This window comes from Paramisgurnus dabryanus, chromosome 9, assembly GCF_030506205.2.
Source record: "Paramisgurnus dabryanus chromosome 9, PD_genome_1.1, whole genome shotgun sequence".
Taxonomy (NCBI): Eukaryota; Metazoa; Chordata; class Actinopteri; order Cypriniformes; family Cobitidae; genus Paramisgurnus; species Paramisgurnus dabryanus.
In genome coordinates, this window is record NC_133345.1 from 6,032,100 (window position 1) to 6,048,721 (window position 16,622).

At 48.2% G+C, this 16,622-nt stretch overlaps 38 non-coding genes and 30 pseudogenes across 38 annotated transcripts; all 68 read right to left on the bottom strand.

The window, feature by feature from the left end:
* Positions 1 to 110: 110 nt before the first annotated feature.
* On the bottom strand, positions 111 to 229 carry LOC135722372 (5S ribosomal RNA). Its single transcript, XR_010522108.1, has one exon. It is a non-coding gene; the product is annotated as a 5S ribosomal RNA (ribosomal RNA).
* Positions 230 to 354: 125 nt separating this feature from the next.
* LOC135726547 (5S ribosomal RNA) lies at positions 355 to 473 on the bottom strand (annotated as a pseudogene).
* Positions 474 to 593: 120 nt separating this feature from the next.
* On the bottom strand, positions 594 to 712 carry LOC135725960 (5S ribosomal RNA; annotated as a pseudogene).
* Positions 713 to 838: 126 nt separating this feature from the next.
* On the bottom strand, positions 839 to 957 carry LOC135722373 (5S ribosomal RNA). Its single transcript, XR_010522109.1, has one exon. It is a non-coding gene; the product is annotated as a 5S ribosomal RNA (ribosomal RNA).
* A 125-nt stretch (positions 958 to 1,082) lies between these two features.
* On the bottom strand, positions 1,083 to 1,201 carry LOC135725835 (5S ribosomal RNA; annotated as a pseudogene).
* A 125-nt stretch (positions 1,202 to 1,326) lies between these two features.
* Positions 1,327 to 1,445, bottom strand: LOC135722374 (5S ribosomal RNA). The gene has a single exon (XR_010522110.1). It is a non-coding gene; the product is annotated as a 5S ribosomal RNA (ribosomal RNA).
* A 125-nt stretch (positions 1,446 to 1,570) lies between these two features.
* Positions 1,571 to 1,689, bottom strand: LOC135722376 (5S ribosomal RNA). Its single transcript, XR_010522111.1, has one exon. It is a non-coding gene; the product is annotated as a 5S ribosomal RNA (ribosomal RNA).
* Positions 1,690 to 1,814: 125 nt separating this feature from the next.
* On the bottom strand, positions 1,815 to 1,933 carry LOC135726548 (5S ribosomal RNA; annotated as a pseudogene).
* Positions 1,934 to 2,053: 120 nt separating this feature from the next.
* On the bottom strand, positions 2,054 to 2,172 carry LOC135724769 (5S ribosomal RNA). Its single transcript, XR_010524429.1, has one exon. It is a non-coding gene; the product is annotated as a 5S ribosomal RNA (ribosomal RNA).
* Positions 2,173 to 2,297: 125 nt separating this feature from the next.
* LOC135722378 (5S ribosomal RNA) lies at positions 2,298 to 2,416 on the bottom strand. Its single transcript, XR_010522113.1, has one exon. It is a non-coding gene; the product is annotated as a 5S ribosomal RNA (ribosomal RNA).
* Positions 2,417 to 2,541: 125 nt separating this feature from the next.
* LOC135722379 (5S ribosomal RNA) lies at positions 2,542 to 2,660 on the bottom strand. The gene has a single exon (XR_010522114.1). It is a non-coding gene; the product is annotated as a 5S ribosomal RNA (ribosomal RNA).
* Positions 2,661 to 2,785: 125 nt separating this feature from the next.
* On the bottom strand, positions 2,786 to 2,904 carry LOC135722380 (5S ribosomal RNA). Its single transcript, XR_010522115.1, has one exon. It is a non-coding gene; the product is annotated as a 5S ribosomal RNA (ribosomal RNA).
* A 121-nt stretch (positions 2,905 to 3,025) lies between these two features.
* Positions 3,026 to 3,144, bottom strand: LOC135726744 (5S ribosomal RNA; annotated as a pseudogene).
* A 120-nt stretch (positions 3,145 to 3,264) lies between these two features.
* LOC135725861 (5S ribosomal RNA) lies at positions 3,265 to 3,383 on the bottom strand (annotated as a pseudogene).
* A 124-nt stretch (positions 3,384 to 3,507) lies between these two features.
* LOC135726549 (5S ribosomal RNA) lies at positions 3,508 to 3,626 on the bottom strand (annotated as a pseudogene).
* Positions 3,627 to 3,751: 125 nt separating this feature from the next.
* LOC135726341 (5S ribosomal RNA) lies at positions 3,752 to 3,870 on the bottom strand (annotated as a pseudogene).
* A 126-nt stretch (positions 3,871 to 3,996) lies between these two features.
* LOC135725697 (5S ribosomal RNA) lies at positions 3,997 to 4,115 on the bottom strand (annotated as a pseudogene).
* Positions 4,116 to 4,235: 120 nt separating this feature from the next.
* Positions 4,236 to 4,354, bottom strand: LOC135724771 (5S ribosomal RNA). Its single transcript, XR_010524430.1, has one exon. It is a non-coding gene; the product is annotated as a 5S ribosomal RNA (ribosomal RNA).
* Positions 4,355 to 4,480: 126 nt separating this feature from the next.
* LOC135722381 (5S ribosomal RNA) lies at positions 4,481 to 4,599 on the bottom strand. The gene has a single exon (XR_010522116.1). It is a non-coding gene; the product is annotated as a 5S ribosomal RNA (ribosomal RNA).
* Positions 4,600 to 4,724: 125 nt separating this feature from the next.
* LOC135722382 (5S ribosomal RNA) lies at positions 4,725 to 4,843 on the bottom strand. Its single transcript, XR_010522117.1, has one exon. It is a non-coding gene; the product is annotated as a 5S ribosomal RNA (ribosomal RNA).
* A 125-nt stretch (positions 4,844 to 4,968) lies between these two features.
* On the bottom strand, positions 4,969 to 5,087 carry LOC135722383 (5S ribosomal RNA). The gene has a single exon (XR_010522118.1). It is a non-coding gene; the product is annotated as a 5S ribosomal RNA (ribosomal RNA).
* Positions 5,088 to 5,212: 125 nt separating this feature from the next.
* LOC135726746 (5S ribosomal RNA) lies at positions 5,213 to 5,331 on the bottom strand (annotated as a pseudogene).
* A 120-nt stretch (positions 5,332 to 5,451) lies between these two features.
* LOC135725862 (5S ribosomal RNA) lies at positions 5,452 to 5,570 on the bottom strand (annotated as a pseudogene).
* A 125-nt stretch (positions 5,571 to 5,695) lies between these two features.
* On the bottom strand, positions 5,696 to 5,814 carry LOC135726107 (5S ribosomal RNA; annotated as a pseudogene).
* A 125-nt stretch (positions 5,815 to 5,939) lies between these two features.
* LOC135726342 (5S ribosomal RNA) lies at positions 5,940 to 6,058 on the bottom strand (annotated as a pseudogene).
* Positions 6,059 to 6,184: 126 nt separating this feature from the next.
* Positions 6,185 to 6,303, bottom strand: LOC135722384 (5S ribosomal RNA). Its single transcript, XR_010522119.1, has one exon. It is a non-coding gene; the product is annotated as a 5S ribosomal RNA (ribosomal RNA).
* A 125-nt stretch (positions 6,304 to 6,428) lies between these two features.
* Positions 6,429 to 6,547, bottom strand: LOC135724063 (5S ribosomal RNA). Its single transcript, XR_010523736.1, has one exon. It is a non-coding gene; the product is annotated as a 5S ribosomal RNA (ribosomal RNA).
* Positions 6,548 to 6,672: 125 nt separating this feature from the next.
* LOC135722385 (5S ribosomal RNA) lies at positions 6,673 to 6,791 on the bottom strand. Its single transcript, XR_010522120.1, has one exon. It is a non-coding gene; the product is annotated as a 5S ribosomal RNA (ribosomal RNA).
* Positions 6,792 to 6,911: 120 nt separating this feature from the next.
* Positions 6,912 to 7,030, bottom strand: LOC135726129 (5S ribosomal RNA; annotated as a pseudogene).
* A 125-nt stretch (positions 7,031 to 7,155) lies between these two features.
* Positions 7,156 to 7,274, bottom strand: LOC135726551 (5S ribosomal RNA; annotated as a pseudogene).
* A 120-nt stretch (positions 7,275 to 7,394) lies between these two features.
* LOC135726917 (5S ribosomal RNA) lies at positions 7,395 to 7,513 on the bottom strand (annotated as a pseudogene).
* A 125-nt stretch (positions 7,514 to 7,638) lies between these two features.
* Positions 7,639 to 7,757, bottom strand: LOC135723767 (5S ribosomal RNA). The gene has a single exon (XR_010523453.1). It is a non-coding gene; the product is annotated as a 5S ribosomal RNA (ribosomal RNA).
* A 125-nt stretch (positions 7,758 to 7,882) lies between these two features.
* Positions 7,883 to 8,001, bottom strand: LOC135722386 (5S ribosomal RNA). Its single transcript, XR_010522121.1, has one exon. It is a non-coding gene; the product is annotated as a 5S ribosomal RNA (ribosomal RNA).
* A 125-nt stretch (positions 8,002 to 8,126) lies between these two features.
* Positions 8,127 to 8,245, bottom strand: LOC135726553 (5S ribosomal RNA; annotated as a pseudogene).
* A 120-nt stretch (positions 8,246 to 8,365) lies between these two features.
* On the bottom strand, positions 8,366 to 8,484 carry LOC135726024 (5S ribosomal RNA; annotated as a pseudogene).
* A 126-nt stretch (positions 8,485 to 8,610) lies between these two features.
* Positions 8,611 to 8,729, bottom strand: LOC135722387 (5S ribosomal RNA). Its single transcript, XR_010522122.1, has one exon. It is a non-coding gene; the product is annotated as a 5S ribosomal RNA (ribosomal RNA).
* A 125-nt stretch (positions 8,730 to 8,854) lies between these two features.
* Positions 8,855 to 8,973, bottom strand: LOC135722389 (5S ribosomal RNA). The gene has a single exon (XR_010522124.1). It is a non-coding gene; the product is annotated as a 5S ribosomal RNA (ribosomal RNA).
* A 125-nt stretch (positions 8,974 to 9,098) lies between these two features.
* On the bottom strand, positions 9,099 to 9,217 carry LOC135722390 (5S ribosomal RNA). The gene has a single exon (XR_010522125.1). It is a non-coding gene; the product is annotated as a 5S ribosomal RNA (ribosomal RNA).
* A 120-nt stretch (positions 9,218 to 9,337) lies between these two features.
* Positions 9,338 to 9,456, bottom strand: LOC135726130 (5S ribosomal RNA; annotated as a pseudogene).
* A 125-nt stretch (positions 9,457 to 9,581) lies between these two features.
* On the bottom strand, positions 9,582 to 9,700 carry LOC135726554 (5S ribosomal RNA; annotated as a pseudogene).
* Positions 9,701 to 9,820: 120 nt separating this feature from the next.
* Positions 9,821 to 9,939, bottom strand: LOC135726918 (5S ribosomal RNA; annotated as a pseudogene).
* A 125-nt stretch (positions 9,940 to 10,064) lies between these two features.
* LOC135723768 (5S ribosomal RNA) lies at positions 10,065 to 10,183 on the bottom strand. Its single transcript, XR_010523454.1, has one exon. It is a non-coding gene; the product is annotated as a 5S ribosomal RNA (ribosomal RNA).
* A 125-nt stretch (positions 10,184 to 10,308) lies between these two features.
* Positions 10,309 to 10,427, bottom strand: LOC135722391 (5S ribosomal RNA). Its single transcript, XR_010522126.1, has one exon. It is a non-coding gene; the product is annotated as a 5S ribosomal RNA (ribosomal RNA).
* A 125-nt stretch (positions 10,428 to 10,552) lies between these two features.
* LOC135726555 (5S ribosomal RNA) lies at positions 10,553 to 10,671 on the bottom strand (annotated as a pseudogene).
* Positions 10,672 to 10,791: 120 nt separating this feature from the next.
* LOC135726025 (5S ribosomal RNA) lies at positions 10,792 to 10,910 on the bottom strand (annotated as a pseudogene).
* Positions 10,911 to 11,036: 126 nt separating this feature from the next.
* Positions 11,037 to 11,155, bottom strand: LOC135722392 (5S ribosomal RNA). Its single transcript, XR_010522127.1, has one exon. It is a non-coding gene; the product is annotated as a 5S ribosomal RNA (ribosomal RNA).
* Positions 11,156 to 11,280: 125 nt separating this feature from the next.
* Positions 11,281 to 11,399, bottom strand: LOC135722393 (5S ribosomal RNA). The gene has a single exon (XR_010522128.1). It is a non-coding gene; the product is annotated as a 5S ribosomal RNA (ribosomal RNA).
* Positions 11,400 to 11,524: 125 nt separating this feature from the next.
* On the bottom strand, positions 11,525 to 11,643 carry LOC135724065 (5S ribosomal RNA). The gene has a single exon (XR_010523738.1). It is a non-coding gene; the product is annotated as a 5S ribosomal RNA (ribosomal RNA).
* Positions 11,644 to 11,769: 126 nt separating this feature from the next.
* LOC135722394 (5S ribosomal RNA) lies at positions 11,770 to 11,888 on the bottom strand. Its single transcript, XR_010522129.1, has one exon. It is a non-coding gene; the product is annotated as a 5S ribosomal RNA (ribosomal RNA).
* A 125-nt stretch (positions 11,889 to 12,013) lies between these two features.
* On the bottom strand, positions 12,014 to 12,132 carry LOC135722395 (5S ribosomal RNA). The gene has a single exon (XR_010522130.1). It is a non-coding gene; the product is annotated as a 5S ribosomal RNA (ribosomal RNA).
* A 126-nt stretch (positions 12,133 to 12,258) lies between these two features.
* Positions 12,259 to 12,377, bottom strand: LOC135724385 (5S ribosomal RNA). Its single transcript, XR_010524053.1, has one exon. It is a non-coding gene; the product is annotated as a 5S ribosomal RNA (ribosomal RNA).
* Positions 12,378 to 12,502: 125 nt separating this feature from the next.
* On the bottom strand, positions 12,503 to 12,621 carry LOC135725214 (5S ribosomal RNA; annotated as a pseudogene).
* Positions 12,622 to 12,746: 125 nt separating this feature from the next.
* Positions 12,747 to 12,865, bottom strand: LOC135722396 (5S ribosomal RNA). The gene has a single exon (XR_010522131.1). It is a non-coding gene; the product is annotated as a 5S ribosomal RNA (ribosomal RNA).
* A 126-nt stretch (positions 12,866 to 12,991) lies between these two features.
* On the bottom strand, positions 12,992 to 13,110 carry LOC135724387 (5S ribosomal RNA). Its single transcript, XR_010524054.1, has one exon. It is a non-coding gene; the product is annotated as a 5S ribosomal RNA (ribosomal RNA).
* Positions 13,111 to 13,235: 125 nt separating this feature from the next.
* Positions 13,236 to 13,354, bottom strand: LOC135726556 (5S ribosomal RNA; annotated as a pseudogene).
* Positions 13,355 to 13,474: 120 nt separating this feature from the next.
* On the bottom strand, positions 13,475 to 13,593 carry LOC135726135 (5S ribosomal RNA; annotated as a pseudogene).
* A 126-nt stretch (positions 13,594 to 13,719) lies between these two features.
* Positions 13,720 to 13,838, bottom strand: LOC135722397 (5S ribosomal RNA). Its single transcript, XR_010522132.1, has one exon. It is a non-coding gene; the product is annotated as a 5S ribosomal RNA (ribosomal RNA).
* Positions 13,839 to 13,963: 125 nt separating this feature from the next.
* Positions 13,964 to 14,082, bottom strand: LOC135722398 (5S ribosomal RNA). The gene has a single exon (XR_010522133.1). It is a non-coding gene; the product is annotated as a 5S ribosomal RNA (ribosomal RNA).
* Positions 14,083 to 14,207: 125 nt separating this feature from the next.
* On the bottom strand, positions 14,208 to 14,326 carry LOC135722400 (5S ribosomal RNA). Its single transcript, XR_010522135.1, has one exon. It is a non-coding gene; the product is annotated as a 5S ribosomal RNA (ribosomal RNA).
* Positions 14,327 to 14,451: 125 nt separating this feature from the next.
* On the bottom strand, positions 14,452 to 14,570 carry LOC135725594 (5S ribosomal RNA; annotated as a pseudogene).
* Positions 14,571 to 14,696: 126 nt separating this feature from the next.
* LOC135724388 (5S ribosomal RNA) lies at positions 14,697 to 14,815 on the bottom strand. The gene has a single exon (XR_010524055.1). It is a non-coding gene; the product is annotated as a 5S ribosomal RNA (ribosomal RNA).
* A 125-nt stretch (positions 14,816 to 14,940) lies between these two features.
* LOC135725215 (5S ribosomal RNA) lies at positions 14,941 to 15,059 on the bottom strand (annotated as a pseudogene).
* A 125-nt stretch (positions 15,060 to 15,184) lies between these two features.
* On the bottom strand, positions 15,185 to 15,303 carry LOC135722402 (5S ribosomal RNA). Its single transcript, XR_010522136.1, has one exon. It is a non-coding gene; the product is annotated as a 5S ribosomal RNA (ribosomal RNA).
* Positions 15,304 to 15,429: 126 nt separating this feature from the next.
* On the bottom strand, positions 15,430 to 15,548 carry LOC135724389 (5S ribosomal RNA). The gene has a single exon (XR_010524056.1). It is a non-coding gene; the product is annotated as a 5S ribosomal RNA (ribosomal RNA).
* Positions 15,549 to 15,673: 125 nt separating this feature from the next.
* Positions 15,674 to 15,792, bottom strand: LOC135722403 (5S ribosomal RNA). The gene has a single exon (XR_010522137.1). It is a non-coding gene; the product is annotated as a 5S ribosomal RNA (ribosomal RNA).
* A 125-nt stretch (positions 15,793 to 15,917) lies between these two features.
* On the bottom strand, positions 15,918 to 16,036 carry LOC135722404 (5S ribosomal RNA). Its single transcript, XR_010522138.1, has one exon. It is a non-coding gene; the product is annotated as a 5S ribosomal RNA (ribosomal RNA).
* A 125-nt stretch (positions 16,037 to 16,161) lies between these two features.
* Positions 16,162 to 16,280, bottom strand: LOC135726747 (5S ribosomal RNA; annotated as a pseudogene).
* A 120-nt stretch (positions 16,281 to 16,400) lies between these two features.
* On the bottom strand, positions 16,401 to 16,519 carry LOC135725863 (5S ribosomal RNA; annotated as a pseudogene).
* Between the last annotated feature and the right edge of the window lie 103 nt (positions 16,520 to 16,622).

Sequence of the window (16,622 nt, forward strand, 5' to 3'; positions counted from 1 at the left end):
CGAGAGACACTTCAAGGCTAATGTGGCAACGCAATGACATCGGTAAATGGTTACAGAAAGGACGCATTCATGGGAAAAAATGACATAAAAAAAATAATTAATTAATTAAATGCTTACAGCACCTGGTATTCCCAGGCGGTCTCCCATCCAAGTACTAACCAGGCCCGACCCTGCTTGGCTTCCGAGATCAGACGAGAGCGGGCGTGCTCAGGGTGGTGTGGCCGTAAGCGAGTGCTGACTCGCTTCGATAGACACTTCAAGACTTATGTGGCAACGCCATGACATCAGTGAACGCTTACAGAAAGATCGCATTCATGGGAAAAAATGACATAAAAAAATAATTAATTAATTAAATGCTTAGAGCACCTGGTATTCCCAGGCGGTCTCCCATCCAAGTACTAACCAGGCCCGACCCTGCTTGGCTTACGAGATCAGACGAGAGCGGGCGTGCTCAGGGTGGCGTGGCCGTAAGCGAGTGCTGACTTGATTCGAGAGACACTTCAAAACTAATGTGGCAACGCCATGCCATGGGAGAACGCTTACAGAAAGGACGCATTCATGGGAAAAATGACATAAATAATTAATTAATTTAATTCTTACAGCACCAGGTATTCCCAGGCGGTCTCCCATCCAAGTACTAACCAGGCCCGACCCTGCTTGGCTTCCGAGATCAGACAAGAGCGGGCGTGCTCAGGGTGGTGTGGCCGTAAACGAGTGCTGACTCGATTCGAGAGACACTTCAAGGCTAATGTGGCAACGCAATGACATCGGTAAATGGTTACAGAAAGGACGCATTCATGGGAAAAAATGACATAAAAAAAATAATTAATTAATTAAATGCTTACAGCACCTGGTATTCCCAGGCGGTCTCCCATCCAAGTACTAACCAGGCCCGACCCTGCTTGGCTTCCGAGATCAGACGAGAGCGGGCGTGCTCAGGGTGGTGTGGCCGTAAGCGAGTGCTGACTCGCTTCGATAGACACTTCAAGACTTATGTGGCAACGCCATGACATCAGTGAACGCTTACAGAAAGGTCGCATTCATGGGAAAAAATGACATAAAAAAATAATTAATTAATTAAATGCTTACAGCACCTGGTATTCCCAGGCGGTCTCCCATCCAAGTACTAACCAGGCCCGACCCTGCTTGGCTTACGAGATCAGACAAGAACGGGCGTGCTCAGGGTGGTGTGGCCGTAAGCGAGTGCTGACTCGCTTCGATAGACACTTCAAGACTTATGTGGCAACGCCATGACATCGGTGAACACTTACAGAAAGATCGCATTCATGGGAAAAAATGACATAAAAAAATAATTAATTAATTAAATGCTTACAGCACCTGGTATTCCCAGGCGGTCTCCCATCCAAGTACTAACCAGGCCCGACCCTGCTTGGCTTCCGAGATCAGACGAGAGCGGGCGTGCTCAGGGTGGTGTGGCCGTAAGCGAGTGCTGACTCGCTTCGATAGACACTTCAAGACTTATGTGGCAACGCCATGACATCGGTGAACACTTACAGAAAGATCGCATTCATGGGAAAAAATGACATAAAAAAATAATTAATTAATTAAATGCTTACAGCACCTGGTATTCCCAGGCGGTCTCCCATCCAAGTACTAACCAGGCCCGACCCTGCTTGGCTTCCGAGATCAGACGAGAGCGGGCGTGCTCAGGGTGGTGTGGCCGTAAGCGAGTGCAGACTTGATTCGAGAGACACTTCAAAACTAATGTGGCAACGCCATGCCATGGGAGAACGCTTACAGAAAGGACGCATTCATGGGAAAAAATTACATAAAAAAATAATTAATTAATTAAATGCTTAGAGCACCTGGTATTCCCAGGCGGTCTCCCATCCAAGTACTAACCAGGCCCGACCCTGCTTGGCTTACGAGATCAGACGAGAGCGGGCGTGCTCAGGGTGGCGTGGCCGTAAGCAAGTGCTGACTTGATTCGAGAGACACTTCAAAACTAATGTGGCAACGCCATGCCATGGGAGAACGCTTACAGAAAGGACGCATTCATGGGAAAAATAACATAAATAATTAATTAATTTAATTCTTACAGCACCAGGTATTCCCAGGCGGTCTCCCATCCAAGTACTAACCAGGCCCGACCCTGCTTGGCTTCCGAGATCAGACGAGAGCGGGCGTGCTCAGGGTGGTGTGGCCGTAAACGAGTGCTGACTCGATTCGAGAGACACTTCAAGGCTAATGTGGCAACGCAATGACATCGGTAAATGGTTACAGAAAGGACGCATTCATGGGAAAAAATGACATAAAAAAATAATTAATTAATTAAATGCTTACAGCACCTGGTATTCCCAGGCGGTCTCCCATCCAAGTACTAACCAGGCCCGACCCTGCTTGGCTTCCGAGATCAGACGAGAGCGGGCGTGCTCAGGGTGGTGTGGCCGTAAGCGAGTGCTGACTCGATTCGAGAGACACTTCAAGGCTAATGTGGCAACGCAATGACATCGGTAAATGGTTACAGAAAGGACGCATTCATGGGAAAATATGACATAAATAAATATTTAATTAATTAAATGCTTACAGCACCTGGTATTCCCAGGCGGTCTCCCATCCAAGTACTAACCAGGCCCGACCCTGCTTGGCTTCCGAGATCAGACGAGAGCGGGCGTGCTCAGGGTGGTGTGGCCGTAAGCGAGTGCTGACTCGATTCGAGAGACACTTCAAGGCTAATGTGGCAACGCAATGACATCGGTAAATGGTTACAGAAAGGACGCATTCATGGGAAAATATGACATAAATAAATATTTAATTAATTAAATGCTTACAGCACCTGGTATTCCCAGGCGGTCTCCCATCCAAGTACTAACCAGGCCCGACCCTGCTTGGCTTCCGAGATCAGACGAGAGCGGGCGTGCTCAGGGTGGTGTGGCCGTAAGCGAGTGCTGACTCGCTTCGATAGACACTTCAAGACTTATGTGGCAACGCCATGACATCAGTGAACGCTTACAGAAAGATCGCATTCATGGGAAAAAATGACATAAAAAAATAATTAATTAAATGCTTAGAGCACCTGGTATTCCCAGGCGGTCCCCCATCCAAGTACTAACCAGGCCCGACCCTGCTTGGCTTACGAGATCAGACGAGAGCGGGCGTGCTCAGGGTGGCGTGGCCGTAAGCGAGTGCTGACTTGATTCGAGAGACACTTCAAAACTAATGTGGCAACGCCATGCCATGGGAGAACGCTTACAGAAAGGATGCATTCATGGGAAAAATGACATAAATAATTAATTAATTTAATTCTTACAGAACCAGGTATTCCCAGGCGGTCTCCCATCCAAGTACTAACCAGGCCCGACCCTGCTTGGCTTCCGAGATCAGACGAGAGCGGGCGTGCTCAGGGTGGTGTGGCCGTAAGCGAGTGCAGACTTGATTCGAGAGACACTTCAAAACTAATGTGGCAACGCCATGCCATGGGAGAACGCTTACAGAAAGGACGCATTCATGGGAAAAAATGACATAAAAAATAATTAATTAATTAAATGCTTAGAGCACCTGGTATTCCCAGGCGGTCTCCCATCCAAGTACTAACCAGGCCCGACCCTGCTTGGCTTACGAGATCAGACGAGAGCGGGCGTGCTCAGGGTGGCGTGGCCGTAAGCAAGTGCTGACTTGATTCGAGAGACACTTCAAAACTAATGTGGCAACGCCATGCCATGGGAGAACGCTTACAGAAAGATCGCATTCATGGGAAAAAATTACATAAAAAAATAATTAATTAATTAAATGCTTAGAGCACCTGGTATTCCCAGGCGGTCTCCCATCCAAGTACTAACCAGGCCCGACCCTGCTTGGCTTACGAGATCAGACGAGAGCGGGCGTGCTCAGGGTGGTGTGGCCGTAAACGAGTGCTGACTCGATTCGAGAGACACTTCAAGGCTAATGTGGCAACGCAATGACATCGGTAAATGGTTACAGAAAGGACGCATTCATGGGAAAAAATGACATAAAAAAAATAATTAATTAATTAAATGCTTACAGCACCTGGTATTCCCAGGCGGTCTCCCATCCAAGTACTAACCAGGCCCGACCCTGCTTGGCTTACGAGATCAGACGAGAGCGGGCGTGCTCAGGGTGGCGTGGCCGTAAGCAAGTGCTGACTTGATTCGAGAGACACTTCAAAACTAATGTGGCAACGCCATGCCATGGGAGAACGCTTACAGAAAGGACGCATTCATGGGAAAAATGACATAAATAATTAATTAATTTAATTCTTACAGCACCAGGTATTCCCAGGCGGTCTCCCATCCAAGTACTAACCAGGCCCGACCCTGCTTGGCTTCCGAGATCAGACGAGAGCGGGCGTGCTCAGGGTGGTGTGGCCGTAAACGAGTGCTGACTCGATTCGAGAGACACTTCAAGGCTAATGTGGCAACGCAATGACATCGGTAAATGGTTACAGAAAGGACGCATTCATGGGAAAAAATGACATAAAAAAAATAATTAATTAATTAAATGCTTACAGCACCTGGTATTCCCAGGCGGTCTCCCATCCAAGTACTAACCAGGCCCGACCCTGCTTGGCTTCCGAGATCAGACGAGAGCGGGCGTGCTCAGGGTGGTGTGGCCGTAAGCGAGTGCTGACTCGATTCGAGAGACACTTCAAGGCTAATGTGGCAACGCAATGACATCGGTAAATGGTTACAGAAAGGACGCATTCATGGGAAAATATGACATAAATAAATATTTAATTAATTAAATGCTTACAGCACCTGGTATTCCCAGGCGGTCTCCCATCCAAGTACTAACCAGGCCCGACCCTGCTTGGCTTCCGAGATCAGACGAGAGCGGGCGTGCTCAGGGTGGTGTGGCCGTAAGCGAGTGCTGACTCGATTCGAGAGACACTTCAAGGCTAATGTGGCAACGCAATGACATCGGTAAATGGTTACAGAAAGGACGCATTCATGGGAAAATATGACATAAATAAATATTTAATTAATTAAATGCTTACAGCACCTGGTATTCCCAGGCGGTCTCCCATCCAAGTACTAACCAGGCCCGACCCTGCTTGGCTTCCGAGATCAGACGAGAGCGGGCGTGCTCAGGGTGGTGTGGCCGTAAGCGAGTGCTGACTCGCTTCGATAGACACTTCAAGACTTATGTGGCAACGCCATGACATCAGTGAACGCTTACAGAAAGATCGCATTCATGGGAAAAAATGACATAAAAAAATAATTAATTAATTAAATGCTTAGAGCACCTGGTATTCCCAGGCGGTCCCCCATCCAAGTACTAACCAGGCCCGACCCTGCTTGGCTTACGAGATCAGACGAGAGCGGGCGTGCTCAGGGTGGCGTGGCCGTAAGCGAGTGCTGACTTGATTCGAGAGACACTTCAAAACTAATGTGGCAACGCCATGCCATGGGAGAACGCTTACAGAAAGGATGCATTCATGGGAAAAATGACATAAATAATTAATTAATTTAATTCTTACAGAACCAGGTATTCCCAGGCGGTCTCCCATCCAAGTACTAACCAGGCCCGACCCTGCTTGGCTTCCGAGATCAGACGAGAGCGGGCGTGCTCAGGGTGGTGTGGCCGTAAGCGAGTGCAGACTTGATTCGAGAGACACTTCAAAACTAATGTGGCAACGCCATGCCATGGGAGAACGCTTACAGAAAGGACGCATTCATGGGAAAAAATGACATAAAAAAATAATTAATTAATTAAATGCTTAGAGCACCTGGTATTCCCAGGCGGTCTCCCATCCAAGTACTAACCAGGCCCGACCCTGCTTGGCTTACGAGATCAGACGAGAGCGGGCGTGCTCAGGGTGGCATGGCCGTAAGCAAGTGCTGACTTGATTCGAGAGACACTTCAAAACTAATGTGGCAACGCCATGCCATGGGAGAACGCTTACAGAAAGATCGCATTCATGGGAAAAAATTACATAAAAAAATAATTAATTAATTAAATGCTTAGAGCACCTGGTATTCCCAGGCGGTCTCCCATCCAAGTACTAACCAGGCCCGACCCTGCTTGGCTTACGAGATCAGACGAGAGCGGGCGTGCTCAGGGTGGTGTGGCCGTAAACGAGTGCTGACTCGATTCGAGAGACACTTCAAGGCTAATGTGGCAACGCAATGACATCGGTAAATGGTTACAGAAAGGACGCATTCATGGGAAAAAATGACATAAAAAAAATAATTAATTAATTAAATGCTTACAGCACCTGGTATTCCCAGGCGGTCTCCCATCCAAGTACTAACCAGGCCCGACCCTGCTTGGCTTCCGAGATCAGACGAGAGCGGGCGTGCTCAGGGTGGTGTGGCCGTAAGCGAGTGCTGACTCGCTTCGATAGACACTTCAAGACTTATGTGGCAACGCCATGACATCGGTGAACACTTACAGAAAGATCGCATTCATGGGAAAAAATGACATAAAAAAATAATTAATTAATTAAATGCTTACAGCACCTGGTATTCCCAGGCGGTCTCCCATCCAAGTACTAACCAGGCCCGACCCTGCTTGGCTTACGAGATCAGACGAGAACGGGCGTGCTCAGGGTGGTGTGGCCGTAAGCGAGTGCTGACTCGCTTCGATAGACACTTCAAGACTTATGTGGCAACGCCATGACATCGGTGAACACTTACAGAAAGATCGCATTCATGGGAAAAAATGACATAAAAAAATAATTAATTAATTAAATGCTTACAGCACCTGGTATTCCCAGGCGGTCTCCCATCCAAGTACTAACCAGGCCCGACCCTGCTTGGCTTCCGAGATCAGACGAGAGCGGGCGTGCTCAGGGTGGTGTGGCCGTAAGCGAGTGCTGACTCGCTTCGATAGACACTTCAAGACTTATGTGGCAACGCCATGACATCGGTGAACACTTACAGAAAGGACGCATTCATGGGAAAAATGACATAAATAATTAATTAATTTAATTCTTACAGCACCAGGTATTCCCAGGCGGTCTCCCATCCAAGTACTAACCAGGCCCGAACCTGCTTGGCTTCCGAGATCAGACGAGAGCGGGCGTGCTCAGGGTGGCGTGGCCGTAAGCAAGTGCTGACTTGATTCGAGAGACACTTCAAAACTAATGTGGCAACGCCATGCCATGGGAGAACGCTTACAGAAAGGACGCATTCATGGGAAAAAATGACATAAAAAAATAATTAATTAATTAAATGCTTAGAGCACCTGGTATTCCCAGGCGGTCTCCCATCCAAGTACTAACCAGGCCCGACCCTGCTTGGCTTACGAGATCAGACGAGAGCGGGCGTGCTCAGGGTGGCGTGGCCGTAAGCAAGTGCTGACTTGATTCGAGAGACACTTCAAAACTAATGTGGCAACGCCATGCCATGGGAGAACGCTTACAGAAAGGACGCATTCATGGGAAAAATGACATAAATAATTAATTAATTTAATTCTTACAGCATAAGGTATTCCCAGGCGGTCTCCCATTCAAGTACTAACCAGGCCCGACCCTGCTTGGCTTCCGAGATCAGACAAGAGCGGGCGTGCTCAGGGTGGTGTGGCCGTAAACGAGTGCTGACTCGATTCGAGAGACACTTCAAGGCTAATGTGGCAACGCAATGACATCGGTAAATGGTTACAGAAAGGACGCATTCATGGGAAAAAATGACATAAAAAAAATAATTAATTAATTAAATCTTACAGCACCTGGTATTCCCAGGCGGTCTCCCATCCAAGTACTAACCAGGCCCGACCCTGCTTGGCTTCCGAGATCAGACGAGAGCGGGCGTGCTCAGGGTGGTGTGGCCGTAAGCGAGTGCTGACTCGATTCGAGAGACACTTCAAGGCTAATGTGGGAACGCAATGACATCGGTAAATGGTTACAGAAAGGACGCATTCATGGGAAAATATGACATAAATAAATATTTAATTAATTAAATGCTTACAGCACCTGGTATTCCCAGGCGGTCTCCCATCCAAGTACTAACCAGGCCCGACCCTGCTTGGCTTCCGAGATCAGACGAGAGCGGGCGTGCTCAGGGTGGTGTGGCCGTAAGCGAGTGCTGACTCGCTTCGATAGACACTTCAAGACTTATGTGGCAACGCCATGACATCAGTGAACGCTTACAGAAAGATCGCATTCATGGGAAAAAATGACATAAAAAAATAATTAATTAATTAAATGCTTAGAGCACCTGGTATTCCCAGGCGGTCTCCCATCCAAGTACTAACCAGGCCCGACCCTGCTTGGCTTACGAGATCAGACGAGAGCGGGCGTGCTCAGGGTGGCGTGGCCGTAAGCGAGTGCTGACTTGATTCGAGAGACACTTCAAAACTAATGTGGCAACGCCATGCCATGGGAGAACGCTTACAGAAAGGACGCATTCATGGGAAAAATGACATAAATAATTAATTAATTTAATTCTTACAGAACCAGGTATTCCCAGGCGGTCTCCCATCCAAGTACTAACCAGGCCCGACCCTGCTTGGCTTCCGAGATCAGACGAGAGCGGGCGTGCTCAGGGTGGTGTGGCCGTAAACGAGTGCTGACTCGATTCGAGAGACACTTCAAGGCTAATGTGGCAACGCAATGACATCGGTAAATGGTTACAGAAAGGACGCATTCATGGGAAAAAATGACATAAAAAAAATAATTAATTAATTAAATGCTTACAGCACCTGGTATTCCCAGGCGGTCTCCCATCCAAGTACTAACCAGGCCCGACCCTGCTTGGCTTCCGAGATCAGACGAGAGCGGGCGTGCTCAGGGTGGTGTGGCCGTAAGCGAGTGCTGACTCGATTCGAGAGACACTTCAAGGCTAATGTGGCAACGCAATGACATCGGTAAATGGTTACAGAAAGGACGCATTCATGGGAAAATATGACATAAATAAATATTTAATTAATTAAATGCTTACAGCACCTGGTATTCCCAGGCGGTCTCCCATCCAAGTACTAACCAGGCCCGACCCTGCTTGGCTTCCGAGATCAGACGAGAGCGGGCGTGCTCAGGGTGGTGTGGCCGTAAGCGAGTGCTGACTCGCTTCGATAGACACTTCAAGACTTATGTGGCAACGCCATGACATCGGTGAACACTTACAGAAAGATCGCATTCATGGGAAAAAATGACATAAAAAAATAATTAATTAATTAAATGCTTACAGCACCTGGTATTCCCAGGCGGTCTCCCATCCAAGTACTAACCAGGCCCGACCCTGCTTGGCTTCCGAGATCAGACGAGAGCGGGCGTGCTCAGGGTGGTGTGGCCGTAAGCGAGTGCTGACTCGCTTCGATAGACACTTCAAGACTTATGTGGCAACGCCATGACATCGGTGAACACTTACAGAAAGGACGCATTCATGGGAAAAATGACATAAATAATTAATTAATTTAATTCTTACAGCACCAGGTATTCCCAGGCGGTCTCCCATCCAAGTACTAACCAGGCCCGAACCTGCTTGGCTTCCGAGATCAGACGAGAGCGGGCGTGCTCAGGGTGGCGTGGCCGTAAGCAAGTGCTGACTTGATTCGAGAGACACTTCAAAACTAATGTGGCAACGCCATGCCATGGGAGAACGCTTACAGAAAGGACGCATTCATGGGAAAAAATGACATAAAAAAATAATTAATTAATTAAATGCTTAGAGCACCTGGTATTCCCAGGCGGTCTCCCATCCAAGTACTAACCAGGCCCGACCCTGCTTGGCTTACGAGATCAGACGAGAGCGGGCGTGCTCAGGGTGGCGTGGCCGTAAGCAAGTGCTGACTTGATTCGAGAGACACTTCAAAACTAATGTGGCAACGCCATGCCATGGGAGAACGCTTACAGAAAGGACGCATTCATGGGAAAAATGACATAAATAATTAATTAATTTAATTCTTACAGCATAAGGTATTCCCAGGCGGTCTCCCATTCAAGTACTAACCAGGCCCGACCCTGCTTGGCTTCCGAGATCAGACAAGAGCGGGCGTGCTCAGGGTGGTGTGGCCGTAAACGAGTGCTGACTCGATTCGAGAGACACTTCAAGGCTAATGTGGCAACGCAATGACATCGGTAAATGGTTACAGAAAGGACGCATTCATGGGAAAAAATGACATAAAAAAAATAATTAATTAATTAAATCTTACAGCACCTGGTATTCCCAGGCGGTCTCCCATCCAAGTACTAACCAGGCCCGACCCTGCTTGGCTTCCGAGATCAGACGAGAGCGGGCGTGCTCAGGGTGGTGTGGCCGTAAGCGAGTGCTGACTCGATTCGAGAGACACTTCAAGGCTAATGTGGGAACGCAATGACATCGGTAAATGGTTACAGAAAGGACGCATTCATGGGAAAATATGACATAAATAAATATTTAATTAATTAAATGCTTACAGCACCTGGTATTCCCAGGCGGTCTCCCATCCAAGTACTAACCAGGCCCGACCCTGCTTGGCTTCCGAGATCAGACGAGAGCGGGCGTGCTCAGGGTGGTGTGGCCGTAAGCGAGTGCTGACTCGCTTCGATAGACACTTCAAGACTTATGTGGCAACGCCATGACATCAGTGAACGCTTACAGAAAGATCGCATTCATGGGAAAAAATGACATAAAAAAATAATTAATTAATTAAATGCTTAGAGCACCTGGTATTCCCAGGCGGTCTCCCATCCAAGTACTAACCAGGCCCGACCCTGCTTGGCTTACGAGATCAGACGAGAGCGGGCGTGCTCAGGGTGGCGTGGCCGTAAGCGAGTGCTGACTTGATTCGAGAGACACTTCAAAACTAATGTGGCAACGCCATGCCATGGGAGAACGCTTACAGAAAGGACGCATTCATGGGAAAAATGACATAAATAATTAATTAATTTAATTCTTACAGAACCAGGTATTCCCAGGCGGTCTCCCATCCAAGTACTAACCAGGCCCGACCCTGCTTGGCTTCCGAGATCAGACGAGAGCGGGCGTGCTCAGGGTGGTGTGGCCGTAAACGAGTGCTGACTCGATTCGAGAGACACTTCAAGGCTAATGTGGCAACGCAATGACATCGGTAAATGGTTACAGAAAGGACGCATTCATGGGAAAAAATGACATAAAAAAAATAATTAATTAATTAAATGCTTACAGCACCTGGTATTCCCAGGCGGTCTCCCATCCAAGTACTAACCAGGCCCGACCCTGCTTGGCTTCCGAGATCAGACGAGAGCGGGCGTGCTCAGGGTGGTGTGGCCGTAAGCGAGTGCTGACTCGATTCGAGAGACACTTCAAGGCTAATGTGGCAACGCAATGACATCGGTAAATGGTTACAGAAAGGACGCATTCATGGGAAAATATGACATAAATAAATATTTAATTAATTAAATGCTTACAGCACCTGGTATTCCCAGGCGGTCTCCCATCCAAGTACTAACCAGGCCCGACCCTGCTTGGCTTCCGAGATCAGACGAGAGCGGGCGTGCTCAGGGTGGTGTGGCCGTAAGCGAGTGCTGACTCGCTTCGATAGACACTTCAAGACTTATGTGGCAACGCCATGACATCGGTGAACACTTACAGAAAGATCGCATTCATGGGAAAAAATGACATAAAAAAATAATTAATTAATTAAATGCTTACAGCACCTGGTATTCCCAGGCGGTCTCCCATCCAAGTACTAACCAGGCCCGACCCTGCTTGGCTTACGAGATCAGACGAGAACGGGCGTGCTCAGGGTGGTGTGGCCGTAAGCGAGTGCTGACTCGATTCGAGAGACACTTCAAGGCTAATGTGGCAACGCAATGACATCGGTAAATGGTTACAGAAAGGACGCATTCATGGGAAAAAATGACATAAAAAAAATAATTAATTAATTAAATGCTTACAGCACCTGGTATTCCCAGGCGGTCTCCCATCCAAGTACTAACCAGGCCCGACCCTGCTTGGCTTCCGAGATCAGACGAGAGCGGGCGTGCTCAGGGTGGTGTGGCCGTAAGCGAGTGCTGACTCGCTTCGATAGACACTTCAAGACTTATGTGGCAACGCCATGACATCAGTGAACGCTTACAGAAAGGTCGCATTCATGGGAAAAAATTACATAAAAAAATAATTAATTAATTAAATGCTTACAGCACCTGGTATTCCCAGGCGGTCTCCCATCCAAGTACTAACCAGGCCCGACCCTGCTTGGCTTCCGAGATCAGACGAGAGCGGGCGTGCTCAGGGTGGTGTGGCCGTAAGCGAGTGCTGACTCGATTCGAGAGACACTTCAAGGCTAATGTGGCAACGCAATGACATCGGTAAATGGTTACAGAAAGGACGCATTCATGGGAAAAAATGACATAAAAAAAATTATTAATTAATTAAATGCTTACAGCACCTGGTATTCCCAGGCGGTCTCCCATCCAAGTACTAACCAGGCCCGAACCTGCTTGGCTTCCGAGATCAGACGAGAGCGGGCGTGCTCAGGGTGGTGTGGCCGTAAGCGAGTGCAGACTTGATTCGAGAGACACTTCAAAACTAATGTGGCAACGCCATGCCATGGGAGAACGCTTACAGAAAGGACGCATTCATGGGAAAAAATGACATAAAAAAATAATTAATTAATTAAATGCTTAGAGCACCTGGTATTCCCAGGCGGTCTCCCATCCAAGTACTAACCAGGCCCGACCCTGCTTGGCTTCCGAGATCAGACGAGAGCGGGCGTGCTCAGGGTGGTGTGGCCGTAAGCGAGTGCTGACTCGCTTCGATAGACACTTCAAGACTTATGTGGCAACGCCATGACATCGGTGAACACTTACAGAAAGATCGCATTCATGGGAAAAAATGACATAAAAAAATAATTAATTAATTAAATGCTTACAGCACCTGGTATTCCCAGGCGGTCTCCCATCCAAGTACTAACCAGGCCCGACCCTGCTTGGCTTCCGAGATCAGACGAGAGCGGGCGTGCTCAGGGTGGTGTGGCCGTAAGCGAGTGCTGACTCGATTCGAGAGACACTTCAAGGCTAATGTGGCAACGCAATGACATCGGTAAATGGTTACAGAAAGGACGCATTCATGGGAAAAAATGACATTAAAAAAATTATTAATTAATTAAATGCTTACAGCACCTGGTATTCCCAGGCGGTCTCCCATCCAAGTACTAACCAGGCCCGAACCTGCTTGGCTTCCGAGATCAGACGAGAGCGGGCGTGCTCAGGGTGGTGTGGCCGTAAGCGAGTGCAGACTTGATTCGAGAGACACTTCAAAACTAATGTGGCAACGCCATGCCATGGGAGAACGCTTACAGAAAGGACGCATTCATGGGAAAAAATGACATAAAAAAATAATTAATTAATTAAATGCTTAGAGCACCTGGTATTCCCAGGCGGTCTCCCATCCAAGTACTAACCAGGCCCGACCCTGCTTGGCTTACGAGATCAGACGAGAGCGGGCGTGCTCAGGGTGGCGTGGCCGTAAGCGAGTGCTGACTTGATTCGAGAGACACTTCAAAACTAATGTGGCAACGCCATGCCATGGGAGAACGCTTACAGAAAGGACGCATTCATGGGAAAAATGACATAAATAATTAATTAATTTAATTCTTACAGCACCAGGTATTCCCAGGCGGTCTCCCATCCAAGTACTAACCAGGCACGACCCTGCTTGGCTTCCGAGATCAGACGAGAGCGGGCGTGCTCAGGGTGGTGTGGCCGTAAACGAGTGCTGACTCGATTCGAGAGACACTTCAAGGCTAATGTGGCAACGCAATGACATCGGTAAATGGTTACAGAAAGGACGCATTCATGGGAAAAAATGACATAAAAAAAATAATTAATTAATTAAATGCTTACAGCACCTGGTATTCCCAGGCGGTCTCCCATCCAAGTACTAACCAGGCCCGACCCTGCTTGGCTTCCGAGATCAGACGAGAGCGGGCGTGCTCAGGGTGGTGTGGCCGTAAGCGAGTGCTGACTCGATTCGAGAGACACTTCAAGGCTAATGTGGCAACGCAATGACATCGGTAAATGGTTACAGAAAGGACGCATTCATGGGAAAATATGACATAAATAAATATTTAATTAATTAAATGCTTACAGCACCTGGTATTCCCAGGCGGTCTCCCATCCAAGTACTAACCAGGCCCGACCCTGCTTGGCTTCCGAGATCAGACGAGAGCGGGCGTGCTCAGGGTGGTGTGGCCGTAAGCGAGTGCTGACTCGATTCAAGAGACACTTCAAGGCTAATGTGGCAACGCAATGACATCGGTAAATGGTTACAGAAAGGACGCATTCATGGGAAAATATGACATAAATAAATATTTAATTAATTAAATGCTTACAGCACCTGGTATTCCCAGGCGGTCTCCCATCCAAGTACTAACCAGGCCCGACCCTGCTTGGCTTCCGAGATCAGACGAGAGCGGGCGTGCTCAGGGTGGTGTGGCCGTAAGCGAGTGCTGACTCGCTTCGATAGACACTTCAAGACTTATGTGGCAACGCCATGACATCAGTGAACGCTTACAGAAAGATCGCATTCATGGGAAAAAATGACATAAAAAAATAATTAATTAATTAAATGCTTAGAGCACCTGGTATTCCCAGGCGGTCCCCCATCCAAGTACTAACCAGGCCCGACCCTGCTTGGCTTCCGAGATCAGACGAGAGCGGGCGTGCTCAGGGTGGTGTGGCCGTAAGCGAGTGCTGACTCGATTCGAGAGACACTTCAAGGCTAATGTGGCAACGCAATGACATCGGTAAATGGTTACAGAAAGGACGCATTCATGGGAAAAAATGACATAAAAAAAATTATTAATTAATTAAATGCTTACAGCACCTGGTATTCCCAGGCGGTCTCCCATCCAAGTACTAACCAGGCCCGAACCTGCTTGGCTTCCGAGATCAGACGAGAGCGGGCGTGCTCAGGGTGGTGTGGCCGTAAGCGAGTGCAGACTTGATTCGAGAGACACTTCAAAACTAATGTGGCAACGCCATGCCATGGGAGAACGCTTACAGAAAGGACGCATTCATGGGAAAAAATGACATAAAAAAATAATTAATTAATTAAATGCTTAGAGCACCTGGTATTCCCAGGCGGTCTCCCATCCAAGTACTAACCAGGCCCGACCCTGCTTGGCTTCCGAGATCAGACGAGAGCGGGCGTGCTCAGGGTGGTGTGGCCGTAAGCGAGTGCTGACTCGCTTCGATAGACACTTCAAGACTTATGTGGCAACGCCATGACATCGGTGAACACTTACAGAAAGATCGCATTCATGGGAAAAAATGACATAAAAAAATAATTAATTAATTAAATGCTTACAGCACCTGGTATTCCCAGGCGGTCTCCCATCCAAGTACTAACCAGGCCCGACCCTGCTTGGCTTCCGAGATCAGACGAGAGCGGGCGTGCTCAGGGTGGTGTGGCCGTAAGCGAGTGCTGACTCGATTCGAGAGACACTTCAAGGCTAATGTGGCAACGCAATGACATCGGTAAATGGTTACAGAAAGGACGCATTCATGGGAAAAAATGACATAAAAAAAATTATTAATTAATTAAATGCTTACAGCACCTGGTATTCCCAGGCGGTCTCCCATCCAAGTACTAACCAGGCCCGAACCTGCTTGGCTTCCGAGATCAGACGAGAGCGGGCGTGCTCAGGGTGGTGTGGCCGTAAGCGAGTGCAGACTTGATTCGAGAGACACTTCAAGGCTAATGTGGCAACGCAATGACATCGGTAAATGGTTACAGAAAGGACGCATTCATGGGAAAATATGACATAAATAAATATTTAATTAATTAAATGCTTACAGCACCTGGTATTCCCAGGCGGTCTCCCATCCAAGTACTAACCAGGCCCGACCCTGCTTGGCTTCCGAGATCAGACGAGAGCGGGCGTGCTCAGGGTGGTGTGGCCGTAAGCGAGTGCTGACTCGATTCGAGAGACACTTCAAGGCTAATGTGGCAACGCAATGACATCGGTAAATGGTTACAGAAAGGACGCATTCATGGGAAAATATGACATAAATAAATATTTAATTAATTAAATGCTTACAGCACCTGGTATTCCCAGGCGGTCTCCCATCCAAGTACTAACCAGGCCCGACCCTGCTTGGCTTCCGAGATCAGACGAGAGCGGGCGTGCTCAGGGTGGTGTGGCCGTAAGCGAGTGCTGACTCGCTTCGATAGACACTTCAAGACTTATGTGGCAACGCCATGACATCAGTGAACGCTTACAGAAAGATCGCATTCATGGGAAAAAATGACATAAAAAAATAATTAATTAATTAAATGCTTAGAGCACCTGGTATTCCCAGGCGGTCCCCCATCCAAGTACTAACCAGGCCCGACCCTGCTTGGCTTACGAGATCAGACGAGAGCGGGCGTGCTCAGGGTGGCGTGGCCGTAAGCGAGTGCTGACTTGATTCGAGAGACACTTCAAAACTAATGTGGCAACGCCATGCCATGGGAGAACGCTTACAGAAAGGATGCATTCATGGGAAAAATGACATAAATAATTAATTAATTTAATTCTTACAGAACCAGGTATTCCCAGGCGGTCTCCCATCCAAGTACTAACCAGGCCCGACCCTGCTTGGCTTCCGAGATCAGACGAGAGCGGGCGTGCTCAGGGTGGTGTGGCCGTAAGCGAGTGCAGACTTGATTCGAGAGACACTTCAAAACTAATGTGGCAACGCCATGCCATGGGAGAACGCTTACAGAAAGGACGCATTCATGGGAAAAAATGACATA